This window comes from Brachionichthys hirsutus, chromosome 7, assembly GCF_040956055.1.
Source record: "Brachionichthys hirsutus isolate HB-005 chromosome 7, CSIRO-AGI_Bhir_v1, whole genome shotgun sequence".
In the NCBI taxonomy this organism is placed as follows: domain Eukaryota; kingdom Metazoa; phylum Chordata; class Actinopteri; order Lophiiformes; family Brachionichthyidae; genus Brachionichthys; species Brachionichthys hirsutus.
In genome coordinates this window covers 1,749,769-1,767,697 of record NC_090903.1, presented here as the reverse complement: position 1 = coordinate 1,767,697, position 17,929 = coordinate 1,749,769, and the positions used below count along the sequence as shown (strand labels likewise).

Sequence of the window (17,929 nt, the reverse complement as noted above, 5' to 3'; positions counted from 1 at the left end):
ACAACTTCAGCTACAAATGCAACTTTCTTTAACCAGACAACTAAAACACATTTTTCTACAATCAGTCGTCAAGTCCTGAATTCCATGATCGCATTCATCCCAGGTAGATTTTTTTTCTGTCAATTCAAAATTCTGACCAATTGAAAAGCTCACAGCACCTGGTAATCCAAGCGAGTCTCCTGCACATGTACTAACCAACCCCATGCCTGCTTGGCTTCCAAGATCTGACGAGATCGGGCACTCCCAGGCAGGTATGGCCGTGAGCTGGAGTACAGTATAGAAAACATAGTATATATAGATTTGTCACAATTTTAAACAACTTCAGCAACAAAGGCAACTTTCTTTAACCAGACAACTAAAACACATTTTTCTACAATCAGTCGTCAAGTCCTGAATTCCATGATCGCATTCATCCCGGAAAGATTTTTTTCTTTAAATTCAAAATTCCAACCAATTTAAAGGCTCACAGCACCTGGTATTCCAAGTGAGTCTCCTGCACATGTACTAACCAGGCCCACGCCTGCTTGGCTTCCAAGATCTGACGAGACTGGGCACTCCCAGGCAGGTATGGCCGTGAGCTGGAGTCCAGTATAGAAAACATAGTATATATAGATTTGTCACAATTTTAAACAACTTCAGCAACAAAGGCAACTTTCTTTAACCAGACAACTAAAACACATTTTTCTACAATCAGTCGTCAAGTCCTCAATTCCATGATCGCATTCATCCCAGGTAGATTTTTTTCTTTAAATCCAAAATTCTGGCCAATTTAAAAGCTCACAGCACCCGGTATTCCAAGTGAGTCTCCTGCGCATGTACTAACCAGGCCCATGCCTGCTTGGCTTCCAAGATCTGATGAGATTGGGCACTCCCAGGCAGGTGTGGCCGTGAGCTGAATGCCTACATAGAAAACATGGTATTTATAGATTTGTCCAATTTTCAACAACTTCAGCTACAAATGCAACTTTCTTTAACCAGACAACTAAAACACATTTTTCTACAATCAGTCGTCAAGTCCTGAATTCCATGATCGCATTCATCCCAGGTAGATTTGTTTTCTTTAAATTGAAAATTCTGACCAATTTAAAAGCTCACAGCACCTGGTATTCCAAGCGAGTCTCCTGCACACGTCCTAACCAGGCCCATGCCTGCTCGGCTTCCAAGATCTGATGAGATTGGGCACTCCCAGGCAGGTATGGCCATGAGCTGAACGGCTATATAGAAAACATGGTATTTATAGATTTGTCCAATTTTCAACAACTTCAGCAACAAATGCAACTTTCTTTAACCAGACAACTAAAACACATTTTTCTACAATCAGTCAGCAAGTCCTGAATTCCATGATCGCATTCATCCCAGGTAGATTTTTTTTCTGTCAATTCAAAATTCTGACCAATTTAAAAGCTCACAGCACCCGGCATTCCAAGTGAGTCTCCTGCACATGTACCAACCAGGCCCGTGCCTGCTTGGCTTCCAAGATCTGACGAGATTGGGCACTCCCAGGCAGGTATGGCCGTGAGCTGGAGTACAGTATAGAAAACATAGTATATATAGATTTGTCACAATTTTAAACAACTTCAGCAACAAAGGCAACTTTCTTAAACCAGACAACTAAAACACATTTTTCTACAATCAGTCGTCAAGTCCTGAATTCCATGATCGCATTCATCCCAGGAAGATTTTTTTTCTGTCAATTCAAAATTCTGACCAATTTAAAAGCTCACAGCACCTGGTATTCCAAGTGAGTCCCCTGCACATGTACTAACCATGCCCATGCCTGCTCGGCTTCCAAGATCTGACGAGACTGGGCACTCCCAGGCAGGTATGGCCGTGAGCTGGAGTACAGTATAGAAAACATAGTATATATAGATTTGTCACAATTTTAAACAACTTCAGCAACAAAGGCAACTTTCTTGAACCAGACAACTAAAACACATTTTTCTACAATCAGTCGTCAAGTCCTGAATTCCATGATCGCATTCATCCCAGGTAGATTTTTTTTCTGTCAATTCAAAATTCTGACCAATTTAAAAGCTCACAGCACCTGGTATTCCAAATGAGTCTCCTGCACATGTACTAACCAGGCCCGTGCCTGCTTGGCTTCCAAGATCTGACGAGATTGGGCGCTCCCAGGCAGGTATGGCCGCGAGCTGGAGTACAGTATAGAAAACATAGTATATATAGATTTGTCACAATTTTAAACAACTTCAGCAACAAAGGCAACTTTCTTTAACCAGACAACGACAACACATTTTTATACAATCAGTCGTCAAGTCCTGAATTCCATGATCACATTCATCCCAGGTAGATTTTTTTTCTTTGAATTCAAAATTCTGACCAATTTAAAAGCTCACAGCACCTGGAATCCCAAGTGAGTCTCCTGCACATGTACTAACCAGGCCCATACCCGCTTGGCTTCCAAGATCTGATGAGATTGGGCACTCCCAGGCAGGTATGGCCGTGAGCTAGAGCATGGCATAGAAAACATAGTATATATAGATTTGTCACAATTTTAAACAACTTCAGCAACAAAGGCAACTTTCTTTAACCAGACAACTAAAACACATTTTTCTACAATCAGTCGTCAAGTCCTGAATTCCATGATCGCATTCATCCCAGGTAAAAAAAAATTCTGTCAATTCAAAATTCTGACCAATTTAAAAGCTCACAGCACCTGGTATTCCAAGTGAGTCTCCTGCACATGTACTAACCAGGCCCGTGCCTGCTTGGCTTCCAAGATCTGATGAGACTGGGCACTCCCAGGCAGGTATGGCCGTGAGCTGGAGTACAGTATAGAAAACATAGTATATATAGATTTGTCACAATTTTAAACAACTTCAGCAACAAAGGCAACTTTCTTGAACCAGACAACTAAAACACATTTTTCTACAATCAGTCGTCAAGTCCTGAATTCCATGATCGCATTCATCCCAGGAAGATTTTTTTCTTTAAATTCAAAATTCTGACCAATTTAAAAGCTCACAGCACCTGGTATTCCAAGTGAGTCTCCTGCACATGTACTAACCAGGCCCGTGCCCGCTTGGCTTCCAAGATCTGACGAGATTGGGCACTCCCAGGCAGGTATGGCCGTGAGCTGGAGTACGGTATAGAAAACATAGTATATATAGATTTGTCACAATTTTAAACAACTTCAGCAACAAAGGCAACTTTCTTTAACCAGACAACGAAAACACATTTTTCTACAATCAGTCGTCAAGTCCTGAATTCCATGATCACATTCATCCCAGGTAGATTTTTTTCTTTAAATTCAAAATTCTGACCAATTTAAAAGCTCACAGCACCTGGTATTCCAAGTGAGTCTCCTGCACATGTACTAACCAGGCCCGTGCCTGCTTGGCTTCCAAGATCTGACGAGATTGGGCACTCCCAGGCAGGTATGGCCATGAGCTGGAGTACGGCATAGAAAACATAGTATATATAGATTTGTCACAATTTTAAACAACTTCAGCAACAAAGGCAACTTTCTTTAACCAGACAACGAAAACACATTTTTCTACAATCAGTCGTCAAGTCCTGAATTCCATGATCGCATTCATCCCAGGTAGATTTTTTTTTCTGTCAATTCAAAATTCTGACCAATTTAAAAGCTCACAGCACCTGGTATTCCAAGTGAGTCTCCTGCACATGTGCTAACCAGGCCCGTGCCTGCTTGGCTTCCAAGATCTGACGAGATTGGGCACTCCCAGGCAGGTATGGCCGTGAGCTGGAGCACAGTATAGAAAACATAGTATATATAGATTTGTCACAATTTTAAACAACTTCAGCAACAAAGGCAACTTTCTTTAACCAGACAACTAAAACACATTTTTCTACAATCAGTCGTCAAGTCCTGAATTCCATGATCGCATTCATCCCAGGTAGATTTTTTTTCTTTAAATCCAAAATTCTGACCAATTTAAAAGCCCACAGCACCTGGTATTCCAAGTGAGTCCCCTGCACATGTACTGACCTGGCCCTGGCCTGCTTGGCTTCCAAGATCTGATGAGATTGGGCACCCCCAGGCAGGTATGGCCATGAGCTGGAGTACAGTATAGAAAACATAGTATATATAGATTTGTCACAATTTTAAACAACTTCAGCAACTTCAGCAACTTTCTTTAACCAGACAACTAAGGCACATTTTTCTCCAATCAGTCGTCAAGTCCTGAATTCCATGATCGCATTCATCCCAGGTAGATTTTTTTTCTTTAAATCCAAAATTCTGACCAATTTAAAAGCTCACAGCACCTGGTATTCCAAGTGAGTCTCCTGCACATGCACTGACCAGGCCCGCGCCTGCTTGGCTTCCAAGGTCTGGCGAGATTGGGCACTCCCAGGCAGGTATGGCCGCGAGCCGGAGCACGGTATAGAAAACATAGTATATATAGATTTGTCACAATTTTAAACAACTTCAGCAACAAAGGCAACTTTCTTTAACCAGACAACTACAACACATTTTTATACAATCAGTCGTCAAGTCCTGAATTCCATGATCGCATTCATCCCAGGTAGATTTTTTTTCTGTCAATTCAAAATTCTGACCAATTTAAAAGCTCACAGCACCTGGTATTCCAAGTGAGTCTCCTGCACATGTACCAACCAGGCCCGTGCCTGCTTGGCTTCCAAGATCTGACGAGATTGGGCACTCCCAGGCAGGTATGGCCGTGAGCTGGAGTACAGTATAGAAAACATAGTATATATAGATTTGTCACAATTTTAAACAACTTCAGCAACAAAGGCAACTTTCTTAAACCAGACAACTAAAACACATTTTTCTACAATCAGTCGTCAAGTCCTGAATTCCATGATCGCATTCATCCCAGGAAGATTTTTTTTCTGTCAATTCAAAATTCTGACCAATTTAAAAGCTCACAGCACCTGGTATTCCGAGTGAGTCCCCTGCACATGTACTAACCAGGCCCATGCCTGCTCGGCTTCCAAGATCTGACGAGACTGGGCACTCCCAGGCAGGTATGGCCGTGAGCTGGAGTACAGTATAGAAAACATAGTATATATAGATTTGTCACAATTTTAAACAACTTCAGCAACAAAGGCAACTTTCTTGAACCAGACAACTAAAACACATTTTTCTACAATCAGTCGTCAAGTCCTGAATTCCATGATCGCATTTATCCCAGGTAAAAAAAAATTCTGTCAATTCAAAATTCTGACCAATTTAAAAGCTCACCGCACCTGGCATTCCAAGTGAGTCTCCCGCACATGTACTAACCAGGCCCGTGCCTGCTTGGCTTCCAAGATCTGACGAGATCGGGCACTCCCAGGCAGGTATGGCCGTGAGCTGGAGCACAGTATAGAAAACATAGTATATATAGATTTGTCACAATTTTAAACAACTTCAGCAACAAAGGCAACTTTCTTGAACCAGACAACTAAAACACATTTTTCTACAATCAGTCGTCAAGTCCTGAATTCCATGATCGCATTCATCCCAGGAAGATTTTTTTCTTTAAATTCAAAATTCTGACCAATTTAAAAGCTCACAGCACCTGGCATTCCAAGTGAGTCTGCTGCACATGTACTGACCAGGCCCTCGCCCGCTTGGCTTCCAAGATCTGATGAGATTGGGCACTCCCAGGCAGGTATGGCCGTGAGCTGGAGTACAGTATAGAAAACATAGTATATATAGATTTGTCACAATTTTAAACAACTTCAGCAACAAAGGCAACTTTCTTTAACCAGACAACGAAAGCACATTTTTCTACAATCAGTCGTCAAGTCCTGAATTCCATGATCACATTCATCCCAGGTAGATTTTTTTTCTTTAAATTCAAAATTCTGACCAATTTAAAAGCTCACAGCACCTGGTATCCCAAGTGAGTCTCCTGCACATGTACTAACCAGGCCCATGCCTGCTCGGCTTCCAAGATCTGATGAGATTGGGCACTCCCAGGCAGGTATGGCCGTGAGCTAGAGCACGGCATAGAAAACATAGTATATATAGATTTGTCACAATTTTAAACAACTTCAGCAACAAAGGCAACTTTCTTTAACCAGACAACGAAAACACATTCTTCTACAATCAGTCGTCAAGTCCTGAATTCCATGATCGCATTCATCCCAGGTAGATTTTTTTTCTGTCAATTCAAAATTCTGACCAATTTAAAAGCTCACAGCACCTGGTATTCCAAGTGAGTCTCCTGCACATGTACTAACCAGGCCCGTGCCCGCTTGGCTTCCGAGATCTGATGAGATTGGGCACTCCCGGGCAGGTATGGCCGTGAGCTGGAGTACAGTACAGAAAACATGGTATATATAGATTTGTCACAATTTTAAACAACTTCAGCAACAAAGGCAACTTTCTTTAACCAGACAACTAAAGCACATTTTTCTACAATCAGTCGTCAAGTCCTGAATTCCATGATCGCATTCATCCCAGGTAGATTTTCTTTCTTTAAATCCAAAATTCTGACCAATTTAAAAGCCCACAGCACCTGGTATTCCAAGTGAGTCTCCTGAACATGTACTGACCAGGCCCTTGCCTGCATGGCTTCCAAGATCTGATGAGATTGGGCACTCCCAGGCAGGTATGGCCGTGAGCTGGAGTACAGTATAGAAAACATAGTATATATAGATTTGTCACAATTTTAAACAACTTCAGCAACAAAGGCAACTTTCTTTAACCAGACAACTAAAGCACATTTTTCTACAATCAGTCGTCAAGTCCTGAATTCCATGATCGGATTCATCCCAGGTAGATTTTTTTTCTTTAAATCCAAAATTCTGACCAATTTAAAAGCTCACAGCACCTGGTATTCCAAGTGAGTCCCCTGCACATGTACTGACCAGGCCCGTGCCTGCTTGGCTTCCAAGATCTGATGAGATTGGGCACTCCCAGGCAGGTATGGCCGTGAGCTGGAGCGCAGTATAGAAAACATAGTATATATAGATTTGTCACAATTTTAAACAACTTCAGCAACAAAGGCAACTTTCTTGAACCAGACAACTAAAACACATTTTTCTACAATCAGTCGTCAAGTCCTGAATTCCATGATCGCATTCATCCCAGGAAGATTTTTTTCTTTAAATTCAAAATTCTGACCAATTTAAAAGCTCACAGCACCTGGTATTCCAAGAGAGTCTCCTGCACATGTACTAACCAGGCCCGTGCCTGCTTGGCTTCCAAGATCTGACTAGATTGGGCACTCCCAGGCAGGTATGGCCGTGAGCTGGAGTACAGTATAGAAAACATAGTATATATAGATTTGTCACAATTTTAAACAACTTCAGCAACAAAGGCAACTTTCTTTAACCAGACAACTAAAGCACATTTTTCTACAATCAGTCGTCAAGTCCTGAATTCCATGATCGCATTCATCCCAGGTAAAAAAAAATTCTGTCAATTCAAAATTCTGACCAATTTAAAAGCTCACAGCACCTGGTATTCCAAGTGAGCCTCCTGCACATGTACTAACCAGGCCCGTGCCTGCTTGGCTTCCAAGATCTGACGAGATTGGGCACTCCCAGGCAGGTATGGCCGTGAGCTGGAGTACGGTATAGAAAACATAGTATATATAGATTTGTCACAATTTTAAACAACTTCAGCAACAAAGGCAACTTTCTTGAACCAGACAACTAAAACACATATTTCTACAATCAGTCGTCAAGTCCTGAATTCCATGATCGCATTCATCCCAGGAAGATTTTTTTCTTTAAATTCAAAATTCTGACCAATTTAAAAGCTCACAGCACCTGGTATTCCAAGTGAGTCTCCTGCACATGTACCAACCAGGCCCGTGCCTGCTTGGCTTCCAAGATCTGATGAGACTGGGCACTCCCGGGCAGGTATGGCCGTGAGCTGGAGTACAGTACAGAAAACATGGTATATATAGATTTGTCACAATTTTAAACAACTTCAGCAACAAAGAAACTTTCTTTAACCAGACAACTAAAGCACATTTTTTTACAATCAGTTGTCAAGTCCTGAATTCCATGATCGCATTCATCCCAGGTAGATTTTTTTTCTTTAAATCCAAAATTCTGACCAATTTAAAAGCCCACGGCACCTGGTATTCCAAGTGAGTCTCCTGCACATGTACTGACCAGGCCCTTGCCTGCTTGGCTTCCAAGATCTGATGAGATTGGGCACTCCCAGGCAGGTATGGCCGTGAGCTGGAGTACAGTATAGAAAACATGGTATATATAGATTTGTCACAATTTTAAACAACTTCAGCAACAAAGGCAACTTTCTTTAACCAGACAACGAAAACACATTCTTCTACAATCAGTCGTCAAGTCCTGAATTCCATGATCGCATTCATCCCAGGTAGATTTTTTTTCTGTCAATTCAAAATTCTGACCAATTTAAAAGCTCACAGCACCCGGTATTCCAAGTGAGTCTCCTGCACATGTACTAACCAGGCCCGTGCCTGCTTGGCTTCCAAGATCTGACGAGATTGGGCACTCCCAGGCAGGTATGGCCACGAGCTGGAGTACGGTATAGAAAACATAGTATATATAGATTTGTCACAATTTTAAACAACTTCAGCAACAAAGGCAACTTTCTTTAACCAGACAACTACAACACATTTTTATACAATCAGTCGTCAAGTCCTGAATTCCATGATCGCATTCATCCCAGGAAGATTTTTTTCTTTAAATCCAAAATTCTGACCAATTTAAAAGCCCACAGCACCTGGTATTCCAAGTGAGTCTCCTGCACATGTACTGACCAGGCCCGTGCCCGCTTGGCTTCCAAGATCTGACGAGATTGGGCACTCCCAGGCAGGTATGGCCGTGAGCTGGAGTACGGTATAGAAAACATAGTATATATAGATTTGTCACAATTTTAAACAACTTCAGCAACAACGGCAACTTTCTTTAACCAGACAACTAAAGCACATTTTTCTACAATCAGTCGTCAAGTCCTGAATTCCATGATCGCATTCATCCCAGGTAGATTTTTTTTCTTTAAATTCAAAATTCTGACCAATTTAAAAGCTCACAGCACCTGGCATTCCAAGTGAGTCTGCTGCACATGTACTGACCAGGCCCTCGCCCGCTTGGCTTCCAAGATCTGATGAGATTGGGCACTCCCAGGCAGGTATGGCCGTGAGCTGGAGTACAGTATAGAAAACATAGTATATATAGATTTGTCACAATTTTAAACAACTTCAGCAACAAAGGCAACTTTCTTTAACCAGACAACGAAAGCACATTTTTCTACAATCAGTCGTCAAGTCCTGAATTCCATGATCACATTCATCCCAGGTAGATTTTTTTTCTTTAAATTCAAAATTCTGACCAATTTAAAAGCTCACAGCACCTGGTATCCCAAGTGAGTCTCCTGCACATGTACTAACCAGGCCCATGCCTGCTCGGCTTCCAAGATCTGATGAGATTGGGCACTCCCAGGCAGGTATGGCCGTGAGCTAGAGCACGGCATAGAAAACATAGTATATATAGATTTGTCACAATTTTAAACAACTTCAGCAACAAAGGCAACTTTCTTTAACCAGACAACGAAAACACATTCTTCTACAATCAGTCGTCAAGTCCTGAATTCCATGATCGCATTCATCCCAGGTAGATTTTTTTTCTGTCAATTCAAAATTCTGACCAATTTAAAAGCTCACAGCACCTGGTATTCCAAGTGAGTCTCCTGCACATGTACTAACCAGGCCCGTGCCCGCTTGGCTTCCGAGATCTGATGAGATTGGGCACTCCCGGGCAGGTATGGCCGTGAGCTGGAGTACAGTACAGAAAACATGGTATATATAGATTTGTCACAATTTTAAACAACTTCAGCAACAAAGGCAACTTTCTTTAACCAGACAACTAAAGCACATTTTTCTACAATCAGTCGTCAAGTCCTGAATTCCATGATCGCATTCATCCCAGGTAGATTTTCTTTCTTTAAATCCAAAATTCTGACCAATTTAAAAGCCCACAGCACCTGGTATTCCAAGTGAGTCTCCTGAACATGTACTGACCAGGCCCTTGCCTGCTTGGCTTCCAAGATCTGATGAGATTGGGCACTCCCAGGCAGGTATGGCCGTGAGCTGGAGTACAGTGTAGAAAACATAGTATATATAGATTTGTCACAATTTTAAACAACTTCAGCAACAAAGGCAACTTTCTTTAACCAGACAACTAAAGCACATTTTTCTACAATCAGTCGTCAAGTCCTGAATTCCATGATCGGATTCATCCCAGGTAGATTTTTTTTCATTAAATCCAAAATTCTGACCAATTTAAAAGCTCACAGCACCTGGTATTCCAAGTGAGTCCCCTGCACATGTACTGACCAGGCCCGTGCCTGCTTGGCTTCCAAGATCTGATGAGATTGGGCACTCCCAGGCAGGTATGGCCGTGAGCTGGAGCGCAGTATAGAAAACATAGTATATATAGATTTGTCACAATTTTAAACAACTTCAGCAACAAAGGCAACTTTCTTGAACCAGACAACTAAAACACATTTTTCTACAATCAGTCGTCAAGTCCTGAATTCCATGATCGCATTCATCCCAGGAAGATTTTTTTCTTTAAATTCAAAATTCTGACCAATTTAAAAGCTCACAGCACCTGGTATTCCAAGAGAGTCTCCTGCACATGTACTAACCAGGCCCGTGCCTGCTTGGCTTCCAAGATCTGACTAGATTGGGCACTCCCAGGCAGGTATGGCCGTGAGCTGGAGTACAGTATAGAAAACATAGTATATATAGATTTGTCACAATTTTAAACAACTTCAGCAACAAAGGCAACTTTCTTTAACCAGACAACTAAAGCACATTTTTCTACAATCAGTCGTCAAGTCCTGAATTCCATGATCGCATTCATCCCAGGTAAAAAAAAATTCTGTCAATTCAAAATTCTGACCAATTTAAAAGCTCACAGCACCTGGTATTCCAAGTGAGTCTCCTGCACATGTACTAACCAGGCCCGTGCCTGCTTGGCTTCCAAGATCCGACGAGATTGGGCACTCCCAGGCAGGTATGGCCGTGAGCTGGAGTACAGTATAGAAAACATAGTATATATAGATTTGTCACAATTTTAAACAACTTCAGCAACAAAGGCAACTTTCTTGAACCAGACAACTAAAACACATATTTCTACAATCAGTCGTCAAGTCCTGAATTCCATGATCGCATTCATCCCAGGAAGATTTTTTTCTTTAAATTCAAAATTCTGACCAATTTAAAAGCTCACAGCACCTGGTATTCCAAGTGAGTCTCCTGCACATGTACCAACCAGGCCCGTGCCTGCTTGGCTTCCAAGATCTGATGAGACTGGGCACTCCCGGGCAGGTATGGCCGTGAGCTGGAGTACAGTACAGAAAACATGGTATATATAGATTTGTCACAATTTTAAACAACTTCAGCAACAAAGAAACTTTCTTTAACCAGACAACTAAAGCACATTTTTTTACAATCAGTTGTCAAGTCCTGAATTCCATGATCGCATTCATCCCAGGTAGATTTTTTTTCTTTAAATCCAAAATTCTGACCAATTTAAAAGCCCACAGCACCTGGTATTCCAAGTGAGTCTCCTGCACATGTACTGACCAGGCCCTTGCCTGCTTGGCTTCCAAGATCTGATGAGATTGGGCACTCCCAGGCAGGTATGGCCATGAGCTGGAGTACAGTATAGAAAACATGGTATATATAGATTTGTCACAATTTTAAACAACTTCAGCAACAAAGGCAACTTTCTTTAACCAGACAACGAAAACACATTCTTCTACAATCAGTCGTCAAGTCCTGAATTCCATGATCGCATTCATCCCAGGTAGATTTTTTTTCTGTCAATTCAAAATTCTGACCAATTTAAAAGCTCGCAGCACCCGGTATTCCAAGTGAGTCTCCTGCACATGTACTAACCAGGCCCGTGCCTGCTTGGCTTCCAAGATCTGACGAGATTGGGCACTCCCAGGCAGGTATGGCCACGAGCTGGAGTACGGTATAGAAAACATAGTATATATAGATTTGTCACAATTTTAAACAACTTCAGCAACAAAGGCAACTTTCTTTAACCAGACAACTACAACACATTTTTATACAATCAGTCGTCAAGTCCTGAATTCCATGATCGCATTCATCCCAGGAAGATTTTTTTCTTTAAATCCAAAATTCTGACCAATTTAAAAGCCCACAGCACCTGGTATTCCAAGTGAGTCTCCCGCACATGTACTGACCAGGCCCGTGCCCGCTTGCCTTCCAAGATCTGACGAGATTGGGCACTCCCAGGCAGGTATGGCCGTGAGCTGGAGTACGGTATAGAAAACATAGTATATATAGATTTGTCACAATTTTAAACAACTTCAGCAACAAAGGCAACTTTCTTTAACCAGACAACTAAAGCACATTTTTCTACAATCAGTCGTCAAGTCCTGAATTCCATGATCGCATTCATCCCAGGTAGATTTCTTTTCTTTAAATCCAAAATTCTGACCAATTTAAAAGCTCACAGCACCTGGTATTCCAAGTGAGTCTCCTGCACATGTACTAACCAGGCCCGTGCCCGCTTGGCTTCCGAGATCTGATGAGATTGGGCACTCCCGGGCAGGTATGGCCGTGAGCTGGAGTACAGTACAGAAAACATGGTATATATAGATTTGTCACAATTTTAAACAACTTCAGCAACAAAGGCAACTTTCTTTAACCAGACAACTAAAGCACATTTTTCTACAATCAGTCGTCAAGTCCTGAATTCCATGATCGCATTCATCCCAGGTAGATTTTTTTTCTTTAAATCCAAAATTCTGACCAATTTAAAAGCCCACAGCACCTGGTATCCCAAGTGAGTCTCCTGCACATGTACTGGCCAGGCCCTTGCCTGCTTGGCTTCCAAGATCTGATGAGATTGGGCACTCCCAGGCAGGTATGGCCGTGAGCTGGAGTACAGTATAGAAAACATAGTATATATAGATTTGTTACAATTTTAAACAACTTCAGCAACAAAGGCAACTTTCTTGAACCAGACAACTAAAACACATTTTTCTGCAATCAGTCGTCAAGTCCTGAATTCCATGATCACATTCATCCCAGGTAGATTTTTTTTCTTTGAATTCAAAATTCTGACCAATTTAAAAGCTCACAGCACCTGGAATCCCAAGTGAGTCTCCTGCACATGTACTAACCAGGCCCATGCCTGCTTGGCTTCCAAGATCTGATGAGATTGGGCACTCCCAGGCAGGTATGGCCGTGAGCTAGAGCATGGCATAGAAAACATAGTATATATAGATTTGTCACAATTTTAAACAACTTCAGCAACAAAGGCAACTTTCTTTAACCAGACAACTAAAACACATTTTTCTACAATCAGTCGTCAAGTCCTGAATTCCATGATCGCATTCATCCCAGGTAGATTTTTTTTCTGTCAATTCAAAATTCTGACCAATTGAAAAGCTCACAGCACCTGGTAATCCAAGCGAGTCTCCCGCACATGTACTAACCAGGCCCATGCCTGCCTGGCTTCCAAGATCTGACGAGATTGGGCACTCCCAGGCAGGTATGGCCGTGAGCTGGAGTACAGTATAGAAAACATAGTATATATAGATTTGTCACAATTTTAAACAACTTCAGCAACAAAGGCAACTTTCTTTAACCAGACAACTAAACCACATTTTTCTACAATCAGTCGTCAAGTCCTGAATTCCATGATCGCATTCATCCCGGAAAGATTTTTTTCTTTAAATTCAAAATTCCAACCAATTTAAAGGCTCACAGCACCTGGTATTCCAAGTGAGTCTCCTGCACATGTACTAACCAGGCCCATGCCTGCTTGGCTTCCAAGATCTGACGAGACTGGGCACTCCCAGGCAGGTATGGCCGTGAGCTGGAGTCCAGTATAGAAAACATAGTATATATAGATTTGTCACAATTTTAAACAACTTCAGCAACAAAGGCAACTTTCTTTAACCAGACAACTAAAACACATTTTTCTACAATCAGTCGTCAAGTCCTCAATTCCATGATCGCATTCATCCCAGGTAGATTTTTTTCTTTAAATCCAAAATTCTGGCCAATTTAAAAGCTCACAGCACCCAGTATTCCAAGTGAGTCTCCCGCGCATGTACTAACCAGGCCCATGCCTGCTTGGCTTCCAAGATCTGACGAGATTGGGCACTCCCAGGCAGGTATGGCCACGAGCTGGAGTACGGTATAGAAAACATAGTATATATAGATTTGTCACAATTTTAAACAACTTCAGCAACAAAGGCAACTTTCTTTAACCAGACAACTACAACACATTTTTATACAATCAGTCGTCAAGTCCTGAATTCCATGATCGCATTCATCCCAGGAAGATTTTTTTCTTTAAATCCAAAATTCTGACCAATTTAAAAGCCCACAGCACCTGGTATTCCAAGTGAGTCTCCCGCACATGTACTGACCAGGCCCGTGCCCGCTTGCCTTCCAAGATCTGACGAGATTGGGCACTCCCAGGCAGGTATGGCCGTGAGCTGGAGTACGGTATAGAAAACATAGTATATATAGATTTGTCACAATTTTAAACAACTTCAGCAACAAAGGCAACTTTCTTTAACCAGACAACTAAAGCACATTTTTCTACAATCAGTCGTCAAGTCCTGAATTCCATGATCGCATTCATCCCAGGTAGATTTCTTTTCTTTAAATCCAAAATTCTGACCAATTTAAAAGCTCACAGCACCTGGTATTCCAAGTGAGTCTCCTGCACATGTACTAACCAGGCCCGTGCCCGCTTGGCTTCCGAGATCTGATGAGATTGGGCACTCCCGGGCAGGTATGGCCGTGAGCTGGAGTACAGTACAGAAAACATGGTATATATAGATTTGTCACAATTTTAAACAACTTCAGCAACAAAGGCAACTTTCTTTAACCAGACAACTAAAGCACATTTTTCTACAATCAGTCGTCAAGTCCTGAATTCCATGATCGCATTCATCCCAGGTAGATTTTTTTTCTTTAAATCCAAAATTCTGACCAATTTAAAAGCCCACAGCACCTGGTATCCCAAGTGAGTCTCCTGCACATGTACTGGCCAGGCCCTTGCCTGCTTGGCTTCCAAGATCTGATGAGATTGGGCACTCCCAGGCAGGTATGGCCGTGAGCTGGAGTACAGTATAGAAAACATAGTATATATAGATTTGTTACAATTTTAAACAACTTCAGCAACAAAGGCAACTTTCTTGAACCAGACAACTAAAACACATTTTTCTGCAATCAGTCGTCAAGTCCTGAATTCCATGATCACATTCATCCCAGGTAGATTTTTTTTCTTTGAATTCAAAATTCTGACCAATTTAAAAGCTCACAGCACCTGGAATCCCAAGTGAGTCTCCTGCACATGTACTAACCAGGCCCATGCCTGCTTGGCTTCCAAGATCTGATGAGATTGGGCACTCCCAGGCAGGTATGGCCGTGAGCTAGAGCATGGCATAGAAAACATAGTATATATAGATTTGTCACAATTTTAAACAACTTCAGCAACAAAGGCAACTTTCTTTAACCAGACAACTAAAACACATTTTTCTACAATCAGTCGTCAAGTCCTGAATTCCATGATCGCATTCATCCCAGGTAGATTTTTTTTCTGTCAATTCAAAATTCTGACCAATTGAAAAGCTCACAGCACCTGGTAATCCAAGCGAGTCTCCCGCACATGTACTAACCAGGCCCATGCCTGCCTGGCTTCCAAGATCTGACGAGATTGGGCACTCCCAGGCAGGTATGGCCGTGAGCTGGAGTACAGTATAGAAAACATAGTATATATAGATTTGTCACAATTTTAAACAACTTCAGCAACAAAGGCAACTTTCTTTAACCAGACAACTAAACCACATTTTTCTACAATCAGTCGTCAAGTCCTGAATTCCATGATCGCATTCATCCCGGAAAGATTTTTTTCTTTAAATTCAAAATTCCAACCAATTTAAAGGCTCACAGCACCTGGTATTCCAAGTGAGTCTCCTGCACATGTACTAACCAGGCCCATGCCTGCTTGGCTTCCAAGATCTGACGAGACTGGGCACTCCCAGGCAGGTATGGCCGTGAGCTGGAGTCCAGTATAGAAAACATAGTATATATAGATTTGTCACAATTTTAAACAACTTCAGCAACAAAGGCAACTTTCTTTAACCAGACAACTAAAACACATTTTTCTACAATCAGTCGTCAAGTCCTCAATTCCATGATCGCATTCATCCCAGGTAGATTTTTTTCTTTAAATCCAAAATTCTGGCCAATTTAAAAGCTCACAGCACCCAGTATTCCAAGTGAGTCTCCCGCGCATGTACTAACCAGGCCCATGCCTGCTTGGCTTCCAAGATCTGATGAGATTGGGCACTCCCAGGCAGGTGTGGCCGTGAGCCGAATGCCTACATAGAAAACATGGTATTGATAGATTTGTCCAATTTTCAACAACTTCAGCTACAAATGCAACTTTCTTTAACCAGACAACTAAAACACATTTTTCTACAATCAGTCGTCAAGTCCTGAATTCCATGATCGCATTCATCCCAGGTAGATTTTTTTTCTTTAAATTGAAAATTCTGACCAATTTAAAAGCTCACAGCACCTGGTATTCCAAGCGAGTCTCCTGCACACGTCCCAACCAGGCCCATGCCTGCTCGGCTTCCAAGATCTGATGAGATTGGGCACTCCCAGGCAGGTATGGCCATGAGCTGAACGACTGTATAGAAAACATGGTATTTATAGATTTGTCCAATTTTCAACAACTTCAGCAACAAATGCAACTTTCTTTAACCAGACAACTAAAACACATTTTTCTACAATCAGTCATCAAGTCCTGAATTCCATGATCGCATTCATCCCAGGTAGATTTTTTTTCTGTCAATTCAAAATTCTGACCAATTTAAAAGCTCACAGCACCTGGCATTCCAAGTGAGTCTCCTGCACACGTACTAACCAGGCCCATGCCTGCTTGGCTTCCAAGATCCGATGAGATTGGGCACTCCCAGGCAGGTGTGGCCGTGAGCTGAATGCCTATATAGAAAACATGGTATTTATAGATTTGTCCAATTTTCAACAACTTCAGCTACAAATGCAACTTTCTTTAACCAGACAACTAAAACACATTTTTCTACAATCAGTCGTCAAGTCCTGAATTCCATGATCGCATTCATCCCAGGTAGATTTTTTTTCTGTCAATTCAAAATTCTGACCAATTGAAAAGCTCACAGCACCTGGTAATCCAAGCGAGTCTCCTGCACATGTACTAACCAGGCCCATGCCTGCTTGGCTTCCAAGATCTGACGAGATCGGGCACTCCCAGGCAGGTATGGCCGTGAGCTGGAGTACAGTATAGAAAACATAGTATATATAGATTTGTCACAATTTTAAACAACTTCAGCAACAAAGGCAACTTTCTTTAACCAGACAACTAAAACACATTTTTCTACAATCAGTCGTCAAGTCCTGAATTCCATGATCGCATTCATCCCGGAAAGATTTTTTTCTTTAAATTCAAAATTCCAACCAATTTAAAGGCTCACAGCACCTGGTATTCCAAGTGAGTCTCCTGCACATGTACTAACCAGGCCCATGCCTGCTTGGCTTCCAAGATCTGACGAGACTGGGCACTCCCAGGCAGGTATGGCCGTGAGCTGGAGTACAGCATAGAAAACATAGTATATATAGATTTGTCACAATTTTAAACAACTTCAGCAACAAAGGCAACTTTCTTGAACCAGACAACTAAAACACATTTTTCTACAATCAGTCGTCAAGTCCTGAATTCCATGATCGCATTCATCCCAGGTAGATTTTTTTTCTTTAAATTGAAAATTCTGACCAATTTAAAAGCTCACAGCACCTGGTATTCCAAGCGAGTCTCCTGCACACGTCCTAACCAGGCCCATGCCTGCTCGGCTTCCAAGATCTGATGAGATCGGGCACTCCCAGGCAGGTATGGCCATGAGCTGAACGACTGTATAGAAAACATGGTATTTATAGATTTGTCCAATTTT

General features: G+C 41.9%; 57 pseudogenes; all 57 read right to left on the bottom strand.

The window, feature by feature from the left end:
- Positions 1 to 146: 146 nt before the first annotated feature.
- On the bottom strand, positions 147 to 265 carry LOC137897458 (5S ribosomal RNA; annotated as a pseudogene).
- Positions 266 to 460: 195 nt separating this feature from the next.
- On the bottom strand, positions 461 to 579 carry LOC137897876 (5S ribosomal RNA; annotated as a pseudogene).
- A 195-nt stretch (positions 580 to 774) lies between these two features.
- On the bottom strand, positions 775 to 893 carry LOC137897740 (5S ribosomal RNA; annotated as a pseudogene).
- Positions 894 to 1,088: 195 nt separating this feature from the next.
- Positions 1,089 to 1,207, bottom strand: LOC137897296 (5S ribosomal RNA; annotated as a pseudogene).
- A 195-nt stretch (positions 1,208 to 1,402) lies between these two features.
- Positions 1,403 to 1,521, bottom strand: LOC137896791 (5S ribosomal RNA; annotated as a pseudogene).
- Positions 1,522 to 1,717: 196 nt separating this feature from the next.
- On the bottom strand, positions 1,718 to 1,836 carry LOC137897316 (5S ribosomal RNA; annotated as a pseudogene).
- Positions 1,837 to 2,032: 196 nt separating this feature from the next.
- LOC137897590 (5S ribosomal RNA) lies at positions 2,033 to 2,151 on the bottom strand (annotated as a pseudogene).
- A 196-nt stretch (positions 2,152 to 2,347) lies between these two features.
- LOC137896927 (5S ribosomal RNA) lies at positions 2,348 to 2,466 on the bottom strand (annotated as a pseudogene).
- A 196-nt stretch (positions 2,467 to 2,662) lies between these two features.
- Positions 2,663 to 2,781, bottom strand: LOC137897787 (5S ribosomal RNA; annotated as a pseudogene).
- Positions 2,782 to 2,976: 195 nt separating this feature from the next.
- Positions 2,977 to 3,095, bottom strand: LOC137897712 (5S ribosomal RNA; annotated as a pseudogene).
- A 195-nt stretch (positions 3,096 to 3,290) lies between these two features.
- Positions 3,291 to 3,409, bottom strand: LOC137897773 (5S ribosomal RNA; annotated as a pseudogene).
- Positions 3,410 to 3,606: 197 nt separating this feature from the next.
- Positions 3,607 to 3,725, bottom strand: LOC137896849 (5S ribosomal RNA; annotated as a pseudogene).
- A 196-nt stretch (positions 3,726 to 3,921) lies between these two features.
- On the bottom strand, positions 3,922 to 4,040 carry LOC137896633 (5S ribosomal RNA; annotated as a pseudogene).
- Positions 4,041 to 4,236: 196 nt separating this feature from the next.
- Positions 4,237 to 4,355, bottom strand: LOC137897426 (5S ribosomal RNA; annotated as a pseudogene).
- Positions 4,356 to 4,551: 196 nt separating this feature from the next.
- LOC137896347 (5S ribosomal RNA) lies at positions 4,552 to 4,670 on the bottom strand (annotated as a pseudogene).
- A 196-nt stretch (positions 4,671 to 4,866) lies between these two features.
- LOC137897047 (5S ribosomal RNA) lies at positions 4,867 to 4,985 on the bottom strand (annotated as a pseudogene).
- Positions 4,986 to 5,181: 196 nt separating this feature from the next.
- LOC137897087 (5S ribosomal RNA) lies at positions 5,182 to 5,300 on the bottom strand (annotated as a pseudogene).
- Positions 5,301 to 5,495: 195 nt separating this feature from the next.
- LOC137897046 (5S ribosomal RNA) lies at positions 5,496 to 5,614 on the bottom strand (annotated as a pseudogene).
- Positions 5,615 to 5,810: 196 nt separating this feature from the next.
- On the bottom strand, positions 5,811 to 5,929 carry LOC137896981 (5S ribosomal RNA; annotated as a pseudogene).
- Positions 5,930 to 6,125: 196 nt separating this feature from the next.
- On the bottom strand, positions 6,126 to 6,244 carry LOC137897731 (5S ribosomal RNA; annotated as a pseudogene).
- Positions 6,245 to 6,440: 196 nt separating this feature from the next.
- Positions 6,441 to 6,559, bottom strand: LOC137897064 (5S ribosomal RNA; annotated as a pseudogene).
- Positions 6,560 to 6,755: 196 nt separating this feature from the next.
- LOC137897704 (5S ribosomal RNA) lies at positions 6,756 to 6,874 on the bottom strand (annotated as a pseudogene).
- Positions 6,875 to 7,069: 195 nt separating this feature from the next.
- Positions 7,070 to 7,188, bottom strand: LOC137896500 (5S ribosomal RNA; annotated as a pseudogene).
- Positions 7,189 to 7,384: 196 nt separating this feature from the next.
- On the bottom strand, positions 7,385 to 7,503 carry LOC137896323 (5S ribosomal RNA; annotated as a pseudogene).
- A 195-nt stretch (positions 7,504 to 7,698) lies between these two features.
- On the bottom strand, positions 7,699 to 7,817 carry LOC137897066 (5S ribosomal RNA; annotated as a pseudogene).
- Positions 7,818 to 8,012: 195 nt separating this feature from the next.
- LOC137897658 (5S ribosomal RNA) lies at positions 8,013 to 8,131 on the bottom strand (annotated as a pseudogene).
- Positions 8,132 to 8,327: 196 nt separating this feature from the next.
- On the bottom strand, positions 8,328 to 8,446 carry LOC137896579 (5S ribosomal RNA; annotated as a pseudogene).
- A 195-nt stretch (positions 8,447 to 8,641) lies between these two features.
- LOC137896672 (5S ribosomal RNA) lies at positions 8,642 to 8,760 on the bottom strand (annotated as a pseudogene).
- A 196-nt stretch (positions 8,761 to 8,956) lies between these two features.
- LOC137897045 (5S ribosomal RNA) lies at positions 8,957 to 9,075 on the bottom strand (annotated as a pseudogene).
- A 196-nt stretch (positions 9,076 to 9,271) lies between these two features.
- LOC137896979 (5S ribosomal RNA) lies at positions 9,272 to 9,390 on the bottom strand (annotated as a pseudogene).
- Positions 9,391 to 9,586: 196 nt separating this feature from the next.
- On the bottom strand, positions 9,587 to 9,705 carry LOC137897728 (5S ribosomal RNA; annotated as a pseudogene).
- A 196-nt stretch (positions 9,706 to 9,901) lies between these two features.
- Positions 9,902 to 10,020, bottom strand: LOC137896318 (5S ribosomal RNA; annotated as a pseudogene).
- A 196-nt stretch (positions 10,021 to 10,216) lies between these two features.
- LOC137897703 (5S ribosomal RNA) lies at positions 10,217 to 10,335 on the bottom strand (annotated as a pseudogene).
- Positions 10,336 to 10,530: 195 nt separating this feature from the next.
- LOC137896499 (5S ribosomal RNA) lies at positions 10,531 to 10,649 on the bottom strand (annotated as a pseudogene).
- Positions 10,650 to 10,845: 196 nt separating this feature from the next.
- On the bottom strand, positions 10,846 to 10,964 carry LOC137897829 (5S ribosomal RNA; annotated as a pseudogene).
- Positions 10,965 to 11,159: 195 nt separating this feature from the next.
- On the bottom strand, positions 11,160 to 11,278 carry LOC137897065 (5S ribosomal RNA; annotated as a pseudogene).
- A 195-nt stretch (positions 11,279 to 11,473) lies between these two features.
- Positions 11,474 to 11,592, bottom strand: LOC137896426 (5S ribosomal RNA; annotated as a pseudogene).
- A 196-nt stretch (positions 11,593 to 11,788) lies between these two features.
- LOC137897720 (5S ribosomal RNA) lies at positions 11,789 to 11,907 on the bottom strand (annotated as a pseudogene).
- Positions 11,908 to 12,102: 195 nt separating this feature from the next.
- Positions 12,103 to 12,221, bottom strand: LOC137897112 (5S ribosomal RNA; annotated as a pseudogene).
- A 196-nt stretch (positions 12,222 to 12,417) lies between these two features.
- On the bottom strand, positions 12,418 to 12,536 carry LOC137897727 (5S ribosomal RNA; annotated as a pseudogene).
- A 196-nt stretch (positions 12,537 to 12,732) lies between these two features.
- LOC137896960 (5S ribosomal RNA) lies at positions 12,733 to 12,851 on the bottom strand (annotated as a pseudogene).
- Positions 12,852 to 13,047: 196 nt separating this feature from the next.
- Positions 13,048 to 13,166, bottom strand: LOC137896293 (5S ribosomal RNA; annotated as a pseudogene).
- Positions 13,167 to 13,362: 196 nt separating this feature from the next.
- Positions 13,363 to 13,481, bottom strand: LOC137897254 (5S ribosomal RNA; annotated as a pseudogene).
- Positions 13,482 to 13,676: 195 nt separating this feature from the next.
- Positions 13,677 to 13,795, bottom strand: LOC137897724 (5S ribosomal RNA; annotated as a pseudogene).
- A 195-nt stretch (positions 13,796 to 13,990) lies between these two features.
- LOC137897030 (5S ribosomal RNA) lies at positions 13,991 to 14,109 on the bottom strand (annotated as a pseudogene).
- Positions 14,110 to 14,304: 195 nt separating this feature from the next.
- On the bottom strand, positions 14,305 to 14,423 carry LOC137897111 (5S ribosomal RNA; annotated as a pseudogene).
- Positions 14,424 to 14,619: 196 nt separating this feature from the next.
- Positions 14,620 to 14,738, bottom strand: LOC137897726 (5S ribosomal RNA; annotated as a pseudogene).
- Positions 14,739 to 14,934: 196 nt separating this feature from the next.
- Positions 14,935 to 15,053, bottom strand: LOC137896959 (5S ribosomal RNA; annotated as a pseudogene).
- A 196-nt stretch (positions 15,054 to 15,249) lies between these two features.
- Positions 15,250 to 15,368, bottom strand: LOC137896292 (5S ribosomal RNA; annotated as a pseudogene).
- A 196-nt stretch (positions 15,369 to 15,564) lies between these two features.
- On the bottom strand, positions 15,565 to 15,683 carry LOC137897253 (5S ribosomal RNA; annotated as a pseudogene).
- A 195-nt stretch (positions 15,684 to 15,878) lies between these two features.
- Positions 15,879 to 15,997, bottom strand: LOC137897722 (5S ribosomal RNA; annotated as a pseudogene).
- Positions 15,998 to 16,192: 195 nt separating this feature from the next.
- LOC137896783 (5S ribosomal RNA) lies at positions 16,193 to 16,311 on the bottom strand (annotated as a pseudogene).
- A 195-nt stretch (positions 16,312 to 16,506) lies between these two features.
- Positions 16,507 to 16,625, bottom strand: LOC137897424 (5S ribosomal RNA; annotated as a pseudogene).
- A 195-nt stretch (positions 16,626 to 16,820) lies between these two features.
- Positions 16,821 to 16,939, bottom strand: LOC137896535 (5S ribosomal RNA; annotated as a pseudogene).
- Positions 16,940 to 17,134: 195 nt separating this feature from the next.
- LOC137896837 (5S ribosomal RNA) lies at positions 17,135 to 17,253 on the bottom strand (annotated as a pseudogene).
- Positions 17,254 to 17,448: 195 nt separating this feature from the next.
- On the bottom strand, positions 17,449 to 17,567 carry LOC137897721 (5S ribosomal RNA; annotated as a pseudogene).
- Positions 17,568 to 17,763: 196 nt separating this feature from the next.
- Positions 17,764 to 17,882, bottom strand: LOC137897339 (5S ribosomal RNA; annotated as a pseudogene).
- Positions 17,883 to 17,929: the final 47 nt, after the last annotated feature.